The sequence below is a fragment of the Panthera tigris genome, chromosome F2 (assembly GCF_018350195.1).
Source record: "Panthera tigris isolate Pti1 chromosome F2, P.tigris_Pti1_mat1.1, whole genome shotgun sequence".
NCBI classification, from domain to species: Eukaryota; Metazoa; Chordata; class Mammalia; order Carnivora; family Felidae; genus Panthera; species Panthera tigris.
This window is the reverse complement of record NC_056676.1, coordinates 8427379-8448538: the sequence shown is the minus strand read 5'-3', so window position 1 is coordinate 8448538 and position 21160 is coordinate 8427379. Positions and strand designations below refer to the sequence as shown.

At 49.7% G+C, this 21160-nt stretch overlaps 1 protein-coding gene across 1 annotated transcript in view; it reads right to left on the bottom strand.

The window, feature by feature from the left end:
- LYN (LYN proto-oncogene, Src family tyrosine kinase) overlaps window positions 1–3272 on the bottom strand; it is a 123068-nt gene extending 119796 nt beyond the window's left edge. Inside the window, exon 1 of the mRNA XM_042972813.1 lies at window positions 3173–3272. The gene's annotated coding sequence lies outside the window, so the exon portion shown is untranslated. The remainder of the gene's footprint in view (window positions 1–3172) is intronic.
- Between the last annotated feature and the right edge of the window lie 17888 nt (window positions 3273–21160).

Genomic DNA, 21160 nt, shown 5'->3' with positions numbered 1-21160 from the left:
CAGCGTATGTTTTAACGAGCATCTTCTGGGCCCTATCTCCCTACTTTATATTTTCACTTCAAATGATGTTCCTAGTGTTATAACCACCACACAAGGAGGCCTGTAAGGTTCACGGGAGGCATTTCTAGCAGAGGCTGGAGGCAATCCTTGGGCAAAGTATTAGCTGAGCACTTCTGTATTAACCAATAAGCCCTAATAGCCCCCAAGGCAGTCACTAGAGTTGCTCGGGCAACAGCCGATATAGGGGTCACCCTGGCAATGATCAGATCTCCCCCCTCCCTGAGCAGGAAGCAGTGCTAAAAGGCACAGAAACGCATCTCCCGGAATATGCCTTAAGTGCCCTGCTTGATGATGCAATCGCCAAGAGATAGAAGAAAATTACCTTGTGGTTCCCCTTTTTGAAAATGTTTATTAAGTGATTTCTTTCCCGTAGTTGAGTACCTACTACAGGGCAAAGGCAGAAAAGTGCGGAACGCTCTGAATATGGAGCCAGAAAACATACCTACTCTGCCCAACGGTGCTACTTTGCCACCTGTAATCTTGGGCAGGACACCAAACCTCTTGGTTTTGTACCTGTCCCTGCCCACCCTGGGGTCCATGAGAGGTTCAGATGAAATTATAACTCAGGAAGGCCTCTGATTCCGGGATGAGTGATTCCCAGGAATCGCTCCTAACAAGCAAAAGGGATGAGCACCGTCATCGCGATGGGTCATCGGTCGACGTCCCAACTAATGACTATCCATGCTTGAGGACATGGAGGTCATGGAGATCAGCAGTGTGAGCTATGACAACGTTTCACACCGCAGCCTCAGACACCTTGTGTTCTTATTTACGCAGATGCAAATTATACTACCCATAAGCAAACCCATGCTAATGTTGTTGAATCACAACTCTGTGTATTCATTTGAACCAAATGGCGTCTCCGATGTTTTGAATACAAGTGAAATGGACCTAAGGGGCTTGGACAGTCCTCGATTCACAAAATGGCTGGACCACTTTTTCTGCTAAAAAAGCCCCTGGGGGTTGGGAGGATATGGCAAGGTCTCCATACACGTGGGCAACATCGAGTGGGTCGTTTTGACTGGGCAAAGGACCTTGAATCCAAATCAAGCCCTTGCTCCCAGTGATACAGCTGAGTAATGGGTCCTGCAGAGAGACTGACCCTGGGAGAACTGGACAGTCAAAAAAAGTCCCTCAAATCCCCATTTCAGAAACCAGGACGGAGGGCCAGCGGGCTTCAAGTGCCTTACGAACCAGCCCTGTTCCTTGACCTTGCACGGAGCCAAACTCGAAGCCAAACTTCACCCTTTCTTCCAAGTAATCTCGACTCTGTGACAGGCACTGGGGCTAGCGTTTTGGACCAGACAGAGCTGTTTTCACAGAGCCTTCATTGCAGTGGTGAATACAGACACACACACATACACACACACGCACAAATCATGATATAACACCAGTTACTGCTATGAAGGAAATGTTGGCCGAACAAACGGACAAGTCATTAACCCAACTTATCCCAAATCACAGCTCTGGTAGATAATGGCAGAGGCCCAAACTTAGGTTTTCCAGTTCCTGTTTTCTCTTCCCTTACCGGGGCTGGCCTCTACCCTTCACTCAGGAAGAGGGTTGCCCCACTCTGCCTCCAAAGAGGCCCAGTCACCAAAAGCCTCCTGTGATCAAATTAAATGTCTTCAAGCCTTAAGACATTTAGCTCCTTACCTCCAAATGAAAACCGGGGACTAACTGAATCCCACCCTTTTTCCAGCAGACTTTACTTCATTTAGGAAGGGCTTCTCGGTACTTACTAAATTCCTATACTCCTGTTCCCCCCTGCACGGCTGTGGCTTTTACCTGTGCAGGGACAACAGGCCTGCCTTCCTAAACCCTACAGGCGCCTGTAGGGGCGGTCAACAAATCAAAAGTCAAACATCTTTACTGGCTAGCGCTTAGGGTGAGTGAGACTCCCGGGCGCTAGCTTTGCAGACACCTAATCTCCGGTGTATTTATTAAGCACGTTTACTAGGAGGGTCAGGTGGCTAAATCGGACCATGTAGTCTTAGGTTTAAAATCAAATTGCAAAGAACCAGGGAACCCTGTTTTGATAGAGTTACTGTATTTGCGACAAATAGTAACAGCGCCATTTACGGAATGCCTGTGTGTGTACTTGGGGCTTTGCATACAATACACAGCTCAGAAAGTAAATATTTTCTCCCAGAGATGAAAAAACCCACGCAGGTAATTTCAGTAATAGGCCCAAGCTGACACTCGGCGAGGAAACTGCAAGGCCCGATTCAACCCAGGTTTCTGGCAAAGAAGTTGGGTGGGTTTGGGATAATACACACACACACACACACACACACACACACACACACGAATGGAGACACAACCGCACGACCACGTCAGCTATTAGAAAGGAACATCGCAAACGCACAGCTTGGAGAAGATGCCACAGTCGGCCAAGATAACGCAGGAAAGCGGGAACTGACGCTTACACCCTTCCCCCCAAGGCGAAGGAAAGGCAACCCCTGAATTCTTAAAATAACTCTCGCTTCCTCTCCGCCGGCGGAGGCACGGGACTGCTCCTCGGCAGGCGGGGAGGCGCCGGGCTCGGCGGGAGGGTGCGTACCGATTCTGCCGCAGCCCCCCCACCCCACCCCGACGTCACGCTCGCGAGGAGCCTGGCAGAGGGCCCGGGCCGAGCCCCATCCCTCACCTCGGGGGGCCCCGGCGCGGCCGGATTTTGCAGCCCGAGGAGTCCCCGCCGGGATCCCCGCCGCGCGCCGGCTCTGCGCGGCGAGGGGCTTCCCCGAGGCGCACCGAGAGCGGCCCGGGCGGGGACGGCAGCCAGCGCTCGGGTCGGCACCGGAGGGACCCGCCGCGCGCCTGCCCTCGCACCCGCACCTCCCACCGCGCCCCTGCGCGCCGCAGCCGAGAGGACACCTGCGGAGCCGCCCGCCCCCGCGTCCGCGCTCCCCCACGGCCCGGCCACCCACAGGCTGGAGGCATCCGCGCTGCCAGGAGGCGGCGCGCGCCCCCGGCCGCCGCGGCCCGCGCCGACCCCCCCCAGCCCCCGGCCCCCGGCCCGCCCGGCGCCCGGGACTCCGGGCGGGGACACAGCCGCGGTCCCCCCCACCCCCACCCCGCGCCCACCCCCCGGCTAGCTCCGGGGACTCACCAGCTCCGGGTGAAAGTTGCTGGGCGGCGGCGGCGGCGCTCCACGGTGACTCGAGTTCAGAGCGGGGGGCGCGACGGGGCGGCCCCGCGGGGCCGGCGCAGGGCGGGCTGCGGGCTCGGGGCCCGGGGTGGCGCGGCCGCCCCGCCTGCCGCGGGCTGGAGGCTGCAGCGCGTCGGGCCCGGAGGCGCCACGGCAGGGGAGCGAGCGGCCGGCGGCCCGGAGCGGCGGGAGAGGAACTGGCTGTCGCTGGGCTCGGCCGAGAGGTCCCAGCTACTTCCTGGTGCTCGGATTTGCATACTGCGCCGGGAGGGCGGGGAAGTGACCGTTTGGCCTCTGCCCAAGGCTTGGGTCTTCGGCGTGGCCGTCGCGCGAGCTTTGAAGGCAGAGAAACTTGGGAGTCGCAGCGTGCCGCTCGGGGGAGTGGAGCCGCTGGGGCCCCACATGCTCCTGTCGACGCGGACAGAAGGCTCTTCCAGGGAGCCCGGCCACGGAGCCTCGGTCGGCCTCCTCGGCTTCTCTTCCAAGCCACTCCCGAAGGTGTCCCCTGGCCGCAGAGGGGGCGCGCCCTGAGCCCCAGCATCCGGAGTTCTCCAGAGAGAGGCTGAGATGTGCCGAGTTGACGTGCAGAGTCTCACGTGCAGAGTTCTTAGTGTCCCCAACAGAGTAAGCCCCTGAAGGGTGCCCACGGGGATGTTCAGGGGGCTGAGCGGGGGCGGAGGGTAGAAGCGGAGTTGAATGGCCTGGCGAATTACCCGGTTCCTCAAAACTTGGACTTCCTTCCCGGAAAACGGAGATAAAGGTGCCTGGGAGGATGAAATGCTCGTGCAAAGGGCTCCTACTGTGCCCTAGCGCGCCGTGATGGTCGCTGCTATTCTCTCATTCGGGCTCTCTCTGCCTCCCCGCCTGCGGCACGGTGCTCGGCACACAGCAAGGGCATAATCGTGGTTTGTTGAAAGAACGAGCCCCCCTTCAAGCCCATGTCCCAACTCAGTAAATGCCACACGCAAGTCCCAGATACTCGTCCCAGCCGTGGCGGAGGCCCAGGTCGAAGCGAGATTCCCCGGGATCCCAGCATTACGCCACGCTGTGGAATTTACAAGGAAATAAATAGCGGCCTGCAGGAGATTTACTCTTGGTATTTATAATAGCGAACAAGTGGGGCCTCTCAGGTGCCAGGCATTGGGCTAAGCACTTCTGACCCATTACCTTTCTCTTTTCCCCCCTGTAATTCTTCTTTTAATCTTCTTCTTTTTTTTTAATCAAAGTACAGTTGACCCACAATGTTACATTAGTTTCAGGTGCACAACATAGTGATTCAACAAGTCTATATGGCAATGCTGTGCTCACCACAGGTGGAACTACCCTTGATCGGCACCATTCAAGGCTGTTACAGCACCCTGGACCCCATTGCCTACGCTGTGCCTTTCGCCCCCAGGACTTACTTATTCTCTCACTGGAAGTCTGTGAGCTCCCACTCGCGTCACCTCTTTTGCTCATCTCCCTACCCCCGAGTCCTCTGGCCACCGTCAGTTTGTCCTCTTTATTTATGGGTCTGTTCCTGCTTTGTTGGTTCATTTGCTTTGTTGTTTGGATTCCACATATAAGTGAAATCATACGGTGTTTGTCTTTCTCTGACTTCTTTCAGTTAGCATGATGCCCTCTAGATCCATCCATGTGGTCACAAAGACAAGATCTCATCTTATTTTATGGCCGAATAACATTCCACTGTGTGTGTGTGTGTGTGTGTGTGTGTGTGTGTGTGTCTATTTGTAATTTTTTGAGGAACTTCCATTCTGTTTTCCACAGTGGCTACACCAGTTTGCATTCCCACCAACAGTGCACGGGGGTTCCTTTTTCTCCACATCCTTGCCAACATTTGTTATCTCTTGTCTTTTTTAGTTTAACCATTCTGACAGGTGTGAGGTGATGTCTCATTTGGGGTTTTAATTTGTATTTCCCTGAAGATTGCTGATGTGGAGCACCTTTTCATGTGTCTGTTGGCCATCTGGATGTCGTCTTTGGAGAAATATCTGTTCAGGGCCCCTGCCCATTTTTTAAATCAGACCATTTTTGGTTTTTTGGTATTGAGTTGTATAAGCTCTTTATTTATTTTTGAATGTTAATCCCTTATCAGATATACCATTTGCAAATATCTTCTCCCATTCAGTAGGTTGCCTTTTCGTTTTGATGATGGTTTCCTTTGCTGTGCAAAAGCTTTTTACTTTGGTGTAGTCCCAAGAGTTTATTTTGGTTTTATTTCCCTTGCCTCAGGAGACATATCTAGAAAAATGGCCTTGGTTGATGTCCAAGAGTTTACTGCCTGTGTTTTCTACTAAGAGTTTTATGGTTTCAGGTCTTACACGTGGGTCTCTAATGCGTTTTGGGTTTATTTTTGTGTATGGTGCAAGGAAAGTGGACCGTTTCATTCTTTTGCGTATAGCTGTTCATTTTCCCCAGCACAATTTATTGAAGAAACTGTCTTTTCCCCATTGTATAGTCTTACCTTCTTTATTGCGGATTAATTGGCCACGTAAGTGTGGGTTATTAAGATTCTTAAGAGGCTGGCCCCACCTGAGGCGACAGCCATTGTCCAGCCATCAAGTAGCCACCTTAACATAATCCTATACAGCAGCCATCTATTACTGACAACAGACTAGACGTTTGCAATCTACTGCCTTACACAACAAAAAAAGGCAGGATGGCCTATACCTGTGATGTTCAATAGCGTGTAATCGGTTCATTTTCCTGCCGAAGAGGAGAGGGTAGGGCACCTGTTGGAAGGTATTGAATGTGTACGTGAGATCGGTCGCGGATCCTATGGAGTAATTGATTACCTGAGACCCCATTGCCTACACCTTTCTTCAGGACGACCTGTCAAGTACACTAAATGAAAATTACTGTTTGATTCGTATTTTAATACTATTACTACTGTTACCCATGCGTCCTTGAGATCCTGGCAAAAGGCACGTGACTGGGACGCAAAATGTTTGGTGTTGATTAATCCATCTGGAATGTCCCGTCAGTGTTTTTCGGTAAAGTGTCTTGTGGAATAAGAAACAAAGGATCACCAGGCAGGGCTGGGCTTGCACTTAGGTCCTTACATACAAGCACCTTACATACAAGCACCCTGCTTAAGTTTGTCTCTTTGTTCTTTTTTTGGGGGGGGGGTGGTGAGCGTTGGATGCGAATCTATGTTCCTTCCCATTTCTCAGGTTGCATTCATATATCCTGAATACTTCCCCACCCACCCTCCACACTTGTTTTTCCTCAAAGCCCCATGCAAGTTTCATGTCTTTGGAAAAATTTTACTTAAAGCCCTCCTTGGTATCTTTCTTTTCCAGACGTCTAGAACACTCCGAGTGTGCCACATTCATTTTAAAATAGACTTAGGTCCTTTTTAACATTGTTTGCCTTTGTTTCACATGGTAACTTTCTGTCCTTCACTGCTGGGAGATAGCGAACCCCTCTTTGGAAGGCACGGCTTCTTGTATTTATCTCTTACCCACCGCACTTCTCAAAAGTTCTGTTAGGTGCTTGAGGCCTGACCTGGCTGGCACATGTGACACCTGATCTCAGGGTTGTGAGTTCGAGCCCCGTGTGGGGGGTAGAGATTACTTAAAAATAAAATCTTTTTTAAAAAGTCTGTTAGGTGCTTTAAAATACTTCATTAGTATTGGTTGGTTCATAATTGACGGACTGAGTTGTCTCAAGGGTAGTCTCAACAGGGAACTGAGCACACACGGCAATGATCGGAGGCAGGCTGAAAATCAACAACAAAAAAAAAAGAAAGAAAGAAAAAAGAAAATCAACAAAGATCCCTCTTGGCAAGGGAAGCAGACTTTTGAAGAAGGCGGGGGACATGCCTGGGCAGGACAAGAGGAGGAATAGTGGAAATGGCACATCCTCAGTCTTTCTAATTCTGCACCTGCAAATTCACCCCCCCACTAAAACTTATTTGAAACGCCCAAATCCGTGCACCCAGTGCTTTCACAGCCACACGGGGACGTGAGCGTAGCAGTGAAAAGTCTGCGTCTCCCCAGGCACCCATTCCCAGCAGAGGTCAGACAAGGTCACGCCCCGCCTTCCCGTTGCAGCTCTTGTTACTATAAACCGGGCGTTCTTTGGGGCTTCGTTTTAGCGCCGTGTTTTTTTGCATTTCTGTGCTTTTTGCTGGTAATTTCACTGTTTAAAATGGCAAAGGGTAGCGCTGAAGTGCGGTCTAGTGTTCCGAGCACGAGAAGGCTGTGATGTGCCTTATGGAAGAGACATATGTGTTAGGTAGGCTTTATTCGGGCATGAGTTACGTATGGTACTGTTGGCTATGAGTTCGATGTTGGTGAGTCAACAGATTACATTAAAGAAGGTGTCTTTAAACAGAAACACATAAAACAAGGTCACTTATCGGTCGGTCGACGAACGTGCAGTGGCCAGAGACTCTCGGCTGCTGAAGCCTGCCTTCCCGTCAGGAGTAGTGGTTGGGTATTGGCTGATTCATTCATCTTTATAGACCGTAACTGCTAGGAATAATGAGAATCGATGGTGCGGAAGAACATCCTGTTATCCGCTGGTCGGAAAATGAAACGCCTGACTTCAAGGAAATTTTCCCTCAACACCATCTAGATCATGCGCCCGATCGTGGCACTTGGAGCGGGGATCGGGCATCCTCGGCACAGGCTTCCGTGTCAGCTCACCTGCCCTCTGACCCCCAGCTCACCCCGCCGTCACCGTGTGGACTGTCCCAAGTCCCTTTCACTCTTCCGGGAGCTGCCCTCCGGAGGCTCAGACTCTTGCAGACAATCCAGAGACTCGTACAGACTGTCTGCACCAGCGCCCTGCTTGGCTTGGTGGGGAGGGGCAGAGTGGAGGCCGAGACGGTCCACCTGACCCTTGCAGACACGGCCGCAGACCGAGGCCCGTGTAGCCAACAGCACAGCGGTGCCCAGCCCTGGAAGCACGTGGGAATCGCCTTACCCAGGCCCGACCCCGGTCATTACATCAAAGGGGTGGAGTGAGAGAGACTTTGAAGCTCCCCAGGTGGGGCCGAGGAGAGGCCAAGATGGGTGGGAACCACTGGGAAAAAGCTCCAACCAAGACCCTGGGAGGACACCGGGCGTAGCTGCCAGACAAACGGGTGTCTACTTACCGCCAGCGTTCCGGATCAAATGCACCAGAAGGCCTCTCCCCTGACGCACTGGGGACTGATGAATCAAAAAAGCTGTTTAAAGTGGGGAAATAATAAAAGTGATGTACATGTGCCTTAAATATTTCACTTGAGGGGCGCCTGGGTGGCTCAATCGGTTAAGCGGCCGACTTTGGCTCAGGTCACGATCTCGCGGTCTGTGAGTTCGAGCCCCGCGTCAGGCTCTGTGCTGACGGCTCAGAGCCTGGGGCTTGTTTTGGATTCTGTGTCTCCCTCTCTCTCTCTGACCCTCCCCCATTCATGCTCTGTCTCTCTCTGTCTCAAAAATAAATAAACGTTAAGAAAAAAATTTTTTTTAAATATTTCACTTGAACTTAAGGTTGAATTCACATTCGTTCCCTACCAATCTCTCATGTGATGCTACAGCACTTCCTCTGTGAATCCCCGCCTGGGCATTCTGTATCCTCTTTCTTCCCTAACCCACACCCATGGGCCCTCATCTCTGGTTTCCCGTTACAGGTTTGTGGAAGCAGAGGAAAGACTCCCGAAGCCATCTCTCCCCCCAGTCTCTTGCCTTCTACAGCCGCTTCACTCACACCTAAATCATTCCTAAATCAGCAGAATTATTTGCTTTTACCATTAAAAAAATTTTTTTAATGTTTATTCATTTTTGAGAAAGAGACAGAACATCAGTGGGGGAGGGGGAGAGAGAGAGGGAGACACAGAACCGAAGCAGGTTCCAGGCTCCCAGCTGTCAGCACAGAGCCCTAACGCGGGGCTTGAACCCAGGAACCACGAGATCATGACCTGAGCCAAAGTCGGGACGCCTAACTGACTGAGCCACCCAGGTGCCCCTGCTTTTACCATTTTACCTGTGACCGTTTCCAAATATTCAGCTTAGTTTACATAGAAACAACTTTTCCACTCATTTTTTTCTAAGTTGCTACTTAATTAAATTGCTTATTTATAACGTCAGGCACCCATTGACATAAAAACAACTGGAGGGGCGCCTGGGTGTCTCAGTCGGTTAAGCATCCGACTCTTGGTTTCAGCCCAGGTCACGATCTCACGGTTCGTGAGTTCGAGCCCCACATCTGGCTCTGCGCTGACAGTGTGGAGCCTGCTTGGGATTCTCTCTCTCCCTCTTTCCCTGCCCCTCCCCCGCTGGCTCTCTCTGTCTCTGTCTCTGTCTCTCTCTCTCAAGATAAATAAACTTAAAAAAGAAAAAAAACCTGGAAAAGTTGCAGCAAGGAGAGGACTCCCTTTGCTGGAGGGATCCAGAGGGTTTTTACAAAGGGTTTTTGTCACAACAACCCGGGAGGAACTGGGCAGGTTGTTTTATATTAAAGCCTCCTATCGGTCCTCACAACAAGCCGGCTTTATTTTCTATGTTTGGTAGGTAGGAAAATAGCCTCAAAGGAGGAAGGTGACTCACCCTAATTCACCTTGAGATGGCACACGCTGGATTCAAACCCCTTCTGTCCGTCTGACCTCGCAGCCCAAGTTTGTACCCTTGGATTCCAATACCTTCTGTAAAGTCTGGGCTTCTCAGTCGGCAAAGCGCAGAAACCCCGCCGGTGTGCCCGAAAGCACACGTGGCTGAATCTGGGCCGAGTCCTTCTCAATTCTTCTACATTACAAAGGGATAACCAAACTACCTGAATGAGAAGTTATTTAAAAACCGAGCTAGTGGGGCGCCTGGGTGGCTCAGTCGGTTAAGCGTCCGACTTCAGCTCAGGTCACGATCTTGCGGTCCGTGAGTTCGAGCCCCGCATCGGGCTCTGTGCTGACGGCTCAGAGCCTGGAGCCTGCTTCCGATTCTGTGTCTCCCTCTCTCTCTGACCCTCCCCCGTTCATGCTCTGTCTCTCTCTCTGTCTCAAAAATAAATAAACGTTAAAAAAAAAAAAATTAAAAAAAAATTTTTTTTTTTTAAATTTTAATTTAATGACTTTTTAATTAATGACTTTTTTAATTTAAAATTTTAATTTAATGACTTTTTTTTAAAAAGTCTCATGTAGTCATATGGAGGGCTTGGCGGCGGGGGTAGGGGGGTGGGGGGGGGGGTCTACGGGGGAATGTCCCGAGGTAAGAGGGAGAATTGGTTATGACTTCATTTTAGTTTTCTCTCAGAAGGACGAGGCCCCCAGTCGGTGCCATATTCCCTCCTTCCATAGCTTCTGATCTTTAGCAAGGGTATCTAGGCCCTCAAACCAAGCTGATCTCCTCACTCTGGTATCAGCCCTGCCCCCAGTGCTAATTGTAGAGGTTTTTATAATATCTACGAACTCATGTACTTAGTTTTTCAAAATTTCTGACTTGAAGCAAAGTTCCAAAAATAGCCACAAAGAATCGCTATCTATCCTTCAGCCAGATTCTCCAGCCATTAACATTTAACCATGTTTGTGCTCTATCAATCCGCAAATTTTTCTCAACCGTTGCTCCAGAGTAAGTTACAGACACGATGCCCTTTTACCCCTAAATTCCTCAGTGCATATTTCCCAAAAACATTCTCTTATCAGGAAACGAACATTGATACACTGTTAATTAATCTGCAGACCATTCCGGGGCTCCTGGGTGGCTCAGTCGGTTAAGCGTCTGACTTGATTTCAGCTCGGGTCGTGATCTCACGGTTCATGAGTTTGAGCCCTGCATCGGGCTCTGCCTTGCATAGAGCCTGCTTGGGATTCTCTCCCTCCCCGACTCTGTCTCTGCCCCTCCCTCTGCCCCCGATCAAAATAAATAAACCTAAAAAAAAGAAGAAGAAGAAGAAATCTGTAGACCATTCAAATATTGACAGTTGTCCCACAAATACACTTTATAGCAAAAGAAAATTCCAGATCATGCTGCATGTTGGGTTTATGTGGTATTTGCTCATAATTAGATTCGGGCTGTGCATTTCGGGCAGAAGGCATCACTGAAGTGCAGTGCCCATGATCTCCTTAGTTAAGGGGGTGTCTGCCTAGTTTCTCCATTCCAGAGTCACGATTTTTCCTTTTATAATTAATCAATATCTTGTAGGGAGATAGCTTGCTCGCTACGAACTATGTATGGAAGTTTCCTATGCTTCATCAAACTTTTACCCACTAGCTTAGCGTCCCTTGATGATTCTTGCCTGAGTCAGTTATCTCTGTAATGTCTGCAGAAATGAGGTATCCTATCACTTTGGGACAGAAAGAACCTTCTGAAATTGGATTGCATCAGTCGAAGGAAGTAGAGAGCCTTGGAAAAACAAGTAGCAAGGATCAAAAAAAAAAAAAAAAAGAAGCATAAAACCACTTAATTTTCAGAGCAGCTTCATGATGTAGTTTGTTTGTTTATAATCTCTACACCCAACGTGGGGCTTGAACTCACAACCCTGAGATCAAGAGTCGCATGCTCTTCTGACTGAGCCAGCCAGGCGCCCCATGATGTAGTTTAATCGGAGAGCTTGCCTGGGGTGTTATTGGCATTAAGGCTGGCGGTTTGGATGAAGGTGGTGGCGGTGGGGAATGATGGCCAGGGGTCACCTGGTGCCCAGGACGTCTTGCAGGAAAGAAGTGTTTGGAAGCAGCACCTGAGGGAAGTGCTGGGTAGGAAAGGGCTGCGAAAAAGAGTCTCCCTCCCACCCTGCCCTCGCCCCTCTCCCCCTCCCCACTTACCTGGGACAAACCTGGCTTGCTTCTCTGGAAGTCCAGGGGTGCCTGGTACAGACACTGATCTCGAAAGCTTGGTTGTGTAACGTAATTTCCTTTGGGTGATGCAGCCCCACTAGTCACCTTTAGTGTTCCCAGCAAGAAAGAAGCCATTTCACAAAGCGGGCAGGGGAGGGGGGCCAGTCTCGATGGGCCAGCCGAGGCCAGCGACCTCACTCCCAGAACTGGGCAGCACCCCGCTCAAGCGGGTTGGGGTGCGGACAGATGAGGAGTGCCCTCGATGGCCAGTGGCCGTGCATCGGGCCGCCCGCTGCTTCCTCTAGCTTCCTTTAAGCTCTCCTCCTCTTCTGCCCCCAGAAAGCAAAGGCCACCTGCGTGGGTTTGGTGCCACCATGCCGTGAGTGTGTCCAGAAGAGGGCTCGCCCACCCCCCCCCACCCGGAAACCAGCTGTCCTAACAGTCGCAACCTCCCCCAGGTCCTCCCCCCACTCCCAGGACTGCCATGTGGAAGAGAATCACTTGTACACCTGCGTGTGAGTATAACGGTAAGCATCAAAAAAAAAAAAAAATCAACACACACACACACACACACACACATAAATTGGGGGCAGGGGGTGGACTTTAGCACAAATGCTTATGGACATCAGGGAATTAATAAAGAAAAACGAAAACTCATATGAACTCTTTCAGGCTACAAAAATTTTCCATAAAACGTTATTTGTGCGTAAATTACCGCAAAGCAGGATTTCTCAAACTGTTAGATATGAATAGGTGTCGCATGGAAAAAGTTTTCATGGTTAAATTGCTTCGGGGATCTTGAGATGAACCTGGTCCCAGAGGCTCCAGGTAGCGATGTCATTGTGGGTCTTTTAGGAAGGGGCCCGAGTGCGTGTGTGTGTGTGTGTGTGTGTGTGTCCCAACTCACGGGCCCAGGAGACGCGCGTGCTGAGAAACGCACTCGGGGCCAGCTGTCACAACACAGCTGCTCGTGTTCATGGGGAGCCCTCACTGCCGCCTGGTGCTAACAGGGCATCGTGTCTGAGGCCCCTGGGACCGTGCCGCTACCTCGTCTGCTGGCACAGACGTGACAGCAAAATAGTTTACATCGTGAGCACGAACGAGGTGCCCACGGGTGTTTGCACCCCTTTCCCAGAATGCAAACAAACCCGAACTGCTTCTCAGAGCTCTGCGACACTCCGTGTTGACAGAATTGTCCCTCAGAGCCTTTCATGGTGAACTGGCCCTCTGGGGTCTGGCGAATGCCATCACCTCTCACGGACCAGCGGCAAGACGGCATGGCATGGCTGGATACGGTTGCCCCAGAAAACCAGCTGTCGTGCGGAGACCTAGCCCGAGGAGGGTGTTCGTGCAACGCTGATAACGATTTTACATTCCGGTTATATCCTTTATCTGCAGTGACCAACGTTGTGTCGTTTTCATGTACGTAAGTATGTATGTATGTAGTTTGGTGACCATCTTGGAAATTGTTCCTCGGTCTATGCTGCCTGCGGATGAATTTAGCTTCAAAGGCTGCTTCTGCTTTGCACCCTGGTGGGAGGCATCAGCTAACCACCCCCTGCCCTTCCCCCCCCCCCCCCCCCCCCACCCCCCCCCAGTTCTCTGTACAGCCAGCCTGGTAGCCTGGTCTGGCTATTACCACTTCTTGGGCGCGAATGGCCACCACCGCTCGGCCAAGTATTCCACGGGGAGCAACAGATTCTAATTATGTACAAAGAGGTGTTGGTACGATTCCTTGACTTGTCTCCAGGCTAGTGATATCTCTCTAGTGCTCAGCTGAAGTGTTAGGGGGAACCTCCACGGCCTTGTTGTGGTCATTTTCCACCGCTCGCCCCCACCTCCAGAAATGTCCAGAAAATGCAGAATATTCCTTACAGGCCACTCCGTAAAATCTCAACCGCCCTCTTAAAGGTAGAGTTCATTCCAGGGTAGGTTTATGATTTTTTTTTCTTCTGACTTTGGGTGTGTCTTTTGGTTGATCTGAATAGTTTGTGTGTGCGTGTGTGTGTGTGTGTGCGTGTGTGTGTTCCTCCAAAGTCCTGTTTATTTTGATTCGCTGTTGTTAAGCTCTGAGAATACCACTATCCTAAAAATACACTGTCCTATGAAGTTCTTACTTAGGGAGTCTTCAGATCTGACTGTAGAACAGATTCAAAGTTATAAGAGAAAAAATTCACATGAATTAAGTTGGAATTTTAGAGTATACGTATTTGTCTTACCACCCAGTGGGAGAGCTTTGGTTCAAGGCTGTGATGTTGAACTTGAACTGCTCATTGACGTGACCCCAGGGTATCAGAAGAGGTCCTTTGTGATGATCGGGTACGCGATACTTAACGTGATCCTGTTTGCTTATCTACAAAGTGAGTCACATCTAGCTCATATGAGGCCCTGTGAAGGCAGTCAAGTGACTCAGTTTTCCTCGTCTAGGGTTAAAGTGATGGGATGAGGTGGGGGAAGAGGTGGAAGGAAGGACAAGAAGGCCAACTCATACTTTAAAGACACAAGACGTTGAGAATATTTTTATGCGGCTTAGTTCACGCTGACATATAACTTCACATCTTTTTTGGGTTGTTTTTGTTTTTGTTTTTCACACAGTCCCCTCCCTGCCATCTTCACCTGGCCAATTTTTACCCATCTTTCAAGGGCCAGTTCAAATGCTACCTCATCCAAGAGTCGCGAACACTTCTTTAGATTCGTTGCATCTGTTCAGCCCTTAAAATCCTATGAAACGTCACCTCTAGCTCTTCTTGACTTGTCGCTTTATACCTTTCTTCTTTTTCTTTGTTTTATTAAATTCTTAAAAACTTATTTTTATTTTTGAGAGAGATACAGAGCACACCTGGGGGAGGGGCAGAGAGAGAGAGAGAAAGAGAGAGAGAGACCCAGAATCCGAAGCAGGCTCCAGGCTCCGAGCCGTCAGCACAGAGCCCGACGCGGGGCTCGAACTCATGAAGCGTGAGATCAGGAGCTGAGCCGAAGTCGGATGCTCGACTGACTGAGCCACCCAGGGCCCCCGTACCTTTTTTCTAATATAGGTATTTATCTACATGGAGCTCCTACACCAGAAGGTGAATGCCTGATGAAGGATCCAGATCTGTTTCTTCTGTTTTGACTTGCTTGTTGCTACTCTTAGCCCTGAGCATGGTGAGTTTCAGCAGCAGCGGCTGGGAGTGAGTCTGCCAGCTCAAGAGCCAGTATGGCACCAGAGGCTCCCACCACTCTGCCGGAACCCAGAGAGGCAGCATTTTGCCTGGGTTCATGGGGAAAACCAGCCAGTGGGTCCTGTTCTGGGTTGAACTGTGTCTTCCAAAAGACGCTGAAGTCCTTATCTCCAGTGCCCGTGGGTGTGGCAGTGTTTGGAAACAGGATCTTTGCAGATAACCAAGTTAAGAGAGGTCACTGGGGGGGGGGGTGCAATTCAATAGGACTCTGTCCTTATAAAGAAAAGGAGAACGTAAACCCGGATGACCATGCCGGCACGCCAGGAGAATGCCGCGTAAGACGAAGCGGTGCAGGCACGAGTCAAGGAATGAGAAATGTCGCGAGGAAACCCGCAGACGTTAGGAGAGGGGCGTACCACAGATCCTTCCCCGGAGCCTCGGCAGGAATCAACTCTGCCAACACCTTGATCTTGGACTTCTGGCCTCCAGAACTGCGAGACGGCAGACTTCTGTGGTTCGAACCACCCATTCGTGGTCCTTTGTGGCAACAGCCCTCGCAAAGTAGCGGATGGTTCTTGAGCGGGGCAAGTCCCTTAGACACATCACGTACACAGTTTTCTCAGTAATGTTTGAGACCCCTGCTGTTTCCTCCGGCTTACGCTTGATGGGAACGCTGTCACAGGCCAGTAAAAGCAGTTTTCCAAGGTCACACGGATCACTCACCCCTGCTGAAACATGGAGGTAAGATCTGACTTCGGGTTTAGCTGACCAAGCCTATGGCCTTCCCACTGCGCCCTACTGCCTGTTCCCATCCCTCCCCCACCGCCCCCTTTCTAGAGTCCTCGGTAGCTTTAATGCCAAGATTTGACCCTCTGATAGCAATGAGCATCTATGTAGGGCTCGCTACACATGGCTAAAGCACACACTTTCGGACCTCTTGAATTGCACAAAGTGGGACTGCAGACATATTCGGGCTCAGCCCTAATATTTGTGGGACCGCTCCTGAGCGGCCCAAATACTATGTGTCTAATATATCTAGTCTATATACATCAAGTGATACATAAAACATGATATAGCCTCTTACCTCGTAAAATAAACCTTTGTATTAATTCCGATTCTTCAGAGAAACAGAATCAATATGAGAGAGAGAGAGAGAGAGAGGTTTACTTTAGCAAATCGGCTCATGTAATTATGGAGGTCAGCAAGTCCAAAATCTGCAGGGCTGGCCAGCAGACTGGACGCCAGGAAAGAGTAGAGTTGACGTTGCAGCTCAAGTTCAAATGCAGTCTGGGGGCAGAAGTCCTCCTTTCTCAGGGGACCACTGTCTTTTCTTTTTTTTTTTTTTAATGTTTATTTATTTGTGAGAGAGAGATACAGACAGACAGAGTGTGAGCAGGGAGAGGGGCAGAGAGAGAGGGAGACACAGAATCCGAAGCGGGCTCCGGGCTCCGAGGTGTCAGCACGGAGCCCGACGCGGGGCTCGAACTCACGGGCCGCGAGATCACGACCTGAGCCAAAGTCGGCTGCTTAGCCGACTGCGCCACCCAGGCGCCCCTCAGGGGAGCACAGTCTGTGCTGTTAAGGCCTTTAAGTGCTTGAGCGAGGCCCATCCACCTGATCATCTGCTTTACTCAAAGTCCATCGATTTAGATTTTAGTCTCGTCTTAAAGATGCCTTCACAGCAAACTCCACGGTGAAGTCTGACCAGATGTCCGGGTACCTGGCCCAGCCGAGCTGGCGCACAAAACTAACCACCACCGTCCTGGAAGGACTTGGGAAGGTGGAATTCTCAGGCCCCGGGGAAGTGTGCATCAGAGCGAGGCGATACCAGGACCGCTGATGGCTGGCTGAAGGCCCTTCCTTGTGCTGCCACTCACCCCCTCTCTTCTCACCTCTGCCCCTCACTCTGAGCAGCCTTGCACGCAGGAGTGCGGCCTTCCTAACCCGCACATCGAAATGCTATCTGCGGCTCTGCAGACGGCTGTCTCTTGGCCTAGGGAGACGCGAGCTGCCATGCTGTGTTCCCTGGGGGAGGAGACCTGAGCGTCCGATCTTTCCAGAAACACCTAGGCGGGGACTTTGTGGTCTGTGGTACCGGGAACATGGGTGGAGGGGGCTCCAGGAGGGCGGGAACTCACAGACTCTTGTCTGGAAGGGCATGGCATGCCAGGGGCAGGGTCTCCACCTCATGGGGAGCGAGACCAGACTCTTCTCGCCTGCATCCAAGGAACGGGTATAGCTTCTTAGGCTCGGTGTGAGAACCTGAGATTCAGAGAGCTTCTGTGAGATGCCTCAGGGACTCAACTCCTCTAACACACGGCGGGCTCTACCGGCTGCATATCCTAACTCCCAGCCAGTGCGATGGCCACTGTTCCACTCAGCGTCGCACTCTAGACATCGGGCTTAGTTTCATCCCAGATGCGTTGCTTGAGGGATCGCTGTAAGCCGTCCTCAGGTGTATGTCATGAAACCGTCTGCAGCTAAATGTGTATCGAGGGAGTGAGTCTTTCTAACATTCCCATGACCACTGCTCTTGAATAAAATACTAGGTTGAACCCTATGAAACTGCCATTTTTACAGGTCCAAAAAATGGTTGACTATCGGCGATTTTACATGGTTCAACGTGTTACAAAAGTATTAATATCCTTAGTCATCCTTAATATCTTTATCACAAACACGGACTAGTCTTTCGATAAACTCCGTGAAGATAAAACAAAACACAAAAACAACCTCTTGATACAATTAAAGACTGGAATTACTACCTAACTTCTCTGGGAGCTTGGTGAATGCAAAAATAACGGAACCAGTGGGGTCAGGCACACAGAAACACAAGTTCTTCCTTAAACTCTCTTCTCCTTACTCTGGTCTTTGTGGGTTTTGGAAGGTGGTTGGGACCACACGGGTGGGTTTCGTTTAAGTGGTTGGAATGCTTGAACTGGAAAGAAACAAAGAGTAAGATAGTAGTCACGATAATATGGTGGTAAGAGAAACATAATAATATTTTACAAGTGGTTTTAGAAGGCGTTGGTTCATTCAACCTCTGTAAGAAGTCTTTTGAGGTACAGAGGGTAGGCGTGATTTCTACTTCTGCTTTTCAACATGGGGGAAGGTAAGTAACGATTATGGAGTACTAGGCATTGGTCGAGGTACACTGCATGTATTATGTCACACAGAGAAATGAAAAGACTTGCTCAAGGCCACATAACTAGCGAATGGGAGGCTGGGACTCAACTCAGGTCTTCGGATCCAGAACCATGGTGCATTCTACTCTCTCCATGATCTCCACTGGTCTGCAGTGATGACCCACCTCATCTGTGCATTCCCTGCCTCGAATGCAGACGGGGCTGACAACATTGTGTTCTACAGGCTGATCCAGGAGGACCCCGAGCTTCCTTAGGTTGAGGACGGGGTCTTCCACACCTTTCTATCTCTGTGCCCAGCACAATGCCAGACACATAGAGCTCAATGAATATTTGCGAGATCAATGCGTTCTCCAGTGCACTAAAAATCAATTGTATAAAAATAATCGTATGCTTTTATGCATCCATAAAGCTTAAGTTCTCTGGGATTTAAGCTGGTGATAAAAATAACCTTTCTTTGATAGAAAGAACATCACATAGGAATTATGAGAGCTCTGTTTCAGCTCTGGCTTCACCATTTATTAGCTGTGAAACCTTGGTTTCCTCACTTTTGGGCTTAGAGGCTGCTCCGCATGGCAGCCATAGGAACTTTCAGGTTTCAGAGTCTCTGCTTTTGATGGTAAGACATACTAGGAGGACTTTTATTGTCTATTCAGGGCATTTGACCTGAGAAAATTATTCACTGTGACCTGGGAAATTATGTGAGCAGTATAAAGCGATATTTTTGCTTAGACCAATTGGAAGCAGCTTTTGATTTCAAGAAGGAAAATCCTTTGAGGGGGATCTGCATACAAAAGAGGCAGTGAGTAGATTGTTCATATTAAGGAGATTAAACCTTCAACTATTATGGAGTCTTATAAACCAGTCCAACTAGATGCTCCTGTTAAATGGAAACAAAGAAATCCTTCCGGTGACCAGAAAACTAAAGCTGAATCTTCTAAAATTCCTTTACATATGAGTGTTTTGTGATCTGAACTTGAAAGTTTAGAACAGTGCTCAAGTACAGGGCTGTTTAGGGCGCATTCCTGAGAGAATTCTTATAGCAGATGGCTATAAGAAATCATTTTTAATGTGTACTTAGTCCCCTAGCAGTACCTGGATTTCGGACCTATGAGAAGGGAGCTCTAAAGAAATGGGCTCAGGACATGACTGCGAACCAGTCAGGCTAGAATAATCAAACACGTTAGGCTACAGACAGATGGAGAAAAAAATTCAAATTTAGGACAGTTTATTAAATGAGGTTGAAGAGACCATAACTGTATCCATGTGTACACGTGTGTGCATGACATATGTGCAGCATGAGTCTGGAAATGGGAATGAGAATTGGGCCCCCCTGCCCCCGAGAAGGCTCCGATGGAAGCATCCGGAAGATTCAGCAGGCCCGAAGTCCAAGACGCTCGTTGGCAGAACTCCTCTGTCAAGAAGTGGAACATTCAGGGGCGCCTGGGTGGCTCAGTCGGTTAAGCCTCCGACTTCAGCTCAGGTCACGATCTCACGGTCTGTGAGTTCGAGCCCCACATCAGGCTCTGGGCTGATGGCTCAGAGCCTGGAGCCTGCTTCCGATTCTGTGTCTCCCTCTCTCTCTGCCCCTCCCCCGTTCATGCTCTGTCTCTCTCTGTCTCAAAAATAAATAAACGTTAAAAAAAATTTTTTTTTAAAAAAGAAGTGGGACATTCAAAGATGCGATGAGATTTCTGAAAAGTGGATGCTGTTTCCAGCTTCTCAATCAGTTTCTATATCTCACACGCTTCGCATCGCACTAACCGGGGAACAAGGGCCTTGCTAACGTGAACAACGCTGAACCGGTTAAATGAACTAGCTGTAGGATTAATGATGGAGTGGACGTGAGAGCTGTAACCGTTATTGAGTCAGAGCACCAGGGAAGGTCAGGAAAGGGAATCCAGTAGCTGCCTTCCAATGGCCAGGAGTGTGCGGCAGGCTTCACGTGCTTTTGTTTTGTTTTGTTTTGTTTTATATAATTTATCGTCAAATTGGCTAACCTACAGTATATACAGCGTGCTCTTGGTTTGGGGGGGTAGATTCCCATGATTCATCGCTTACGTACAACACCCAGTGCTCATCCCAGCAAGTGCTCTCCTCAGTGCCCCTCACCCATGTTCCCCTCTCCCTCCTGCTTTTTTTTTTAAGTTTTTATTTATTTATTTTGACAAAGCGAGAGAACAGGAGGGGTAGAGGAGCAGAGAGAGAGAGAGGGAGAGAACGAGAATCCTAAGCAGGCTCCACACTGTGAGTGCAGAGCCCGACGTGAGGTTCGAACTCATGAACGGCGAGATCATGACCTGAGCTGAAATCAAGAGTCGGACGCCTTAACGGACTGAGCCCCCCGGGTGTCCCCACATGCGTATTTTTGTTTCATCTCATGATAAGAAAGTTGGGCGACAGAAAAGAGAAACCTTGTCTGATCTCAAACTAGTAACTTGATGGTTCCAGGATGGAACACAGGCTTTTTGACCTACCGTAATTATCTCGTTTTCATCGTGTGCTGAGCAGGACGCTTGCTGGATGCTGCTTTATTGACTTCTCACAACAAGGATGTGCTGTTGCTGTTGTTAATCCCTAAGTTGCAGATGAGGAAAGTAAGGCTCAGAGAGGCTAGGTCACTTTCCCAGTATCACACAGCCAGTAACCGGCAGAAAGAATAATTATCAAAGTCGTGCATTACTTTTGTACGTGTATGTTAATATCTACAGTTAAATGTTTGATTAAGTTTAACTCATTGCGTGATCATCTTTGGGGTTAGACGGGTGATTATAACTTTTTGGTGTGAAATACAATGCTTCAGATATTTGAGGACGTTTGTGGAAACCAAATACGACTCAATCAATCAATGTTTATTAAGTGTTATTCTCGCTAAAGAAACCACAAAGTTTGTTCT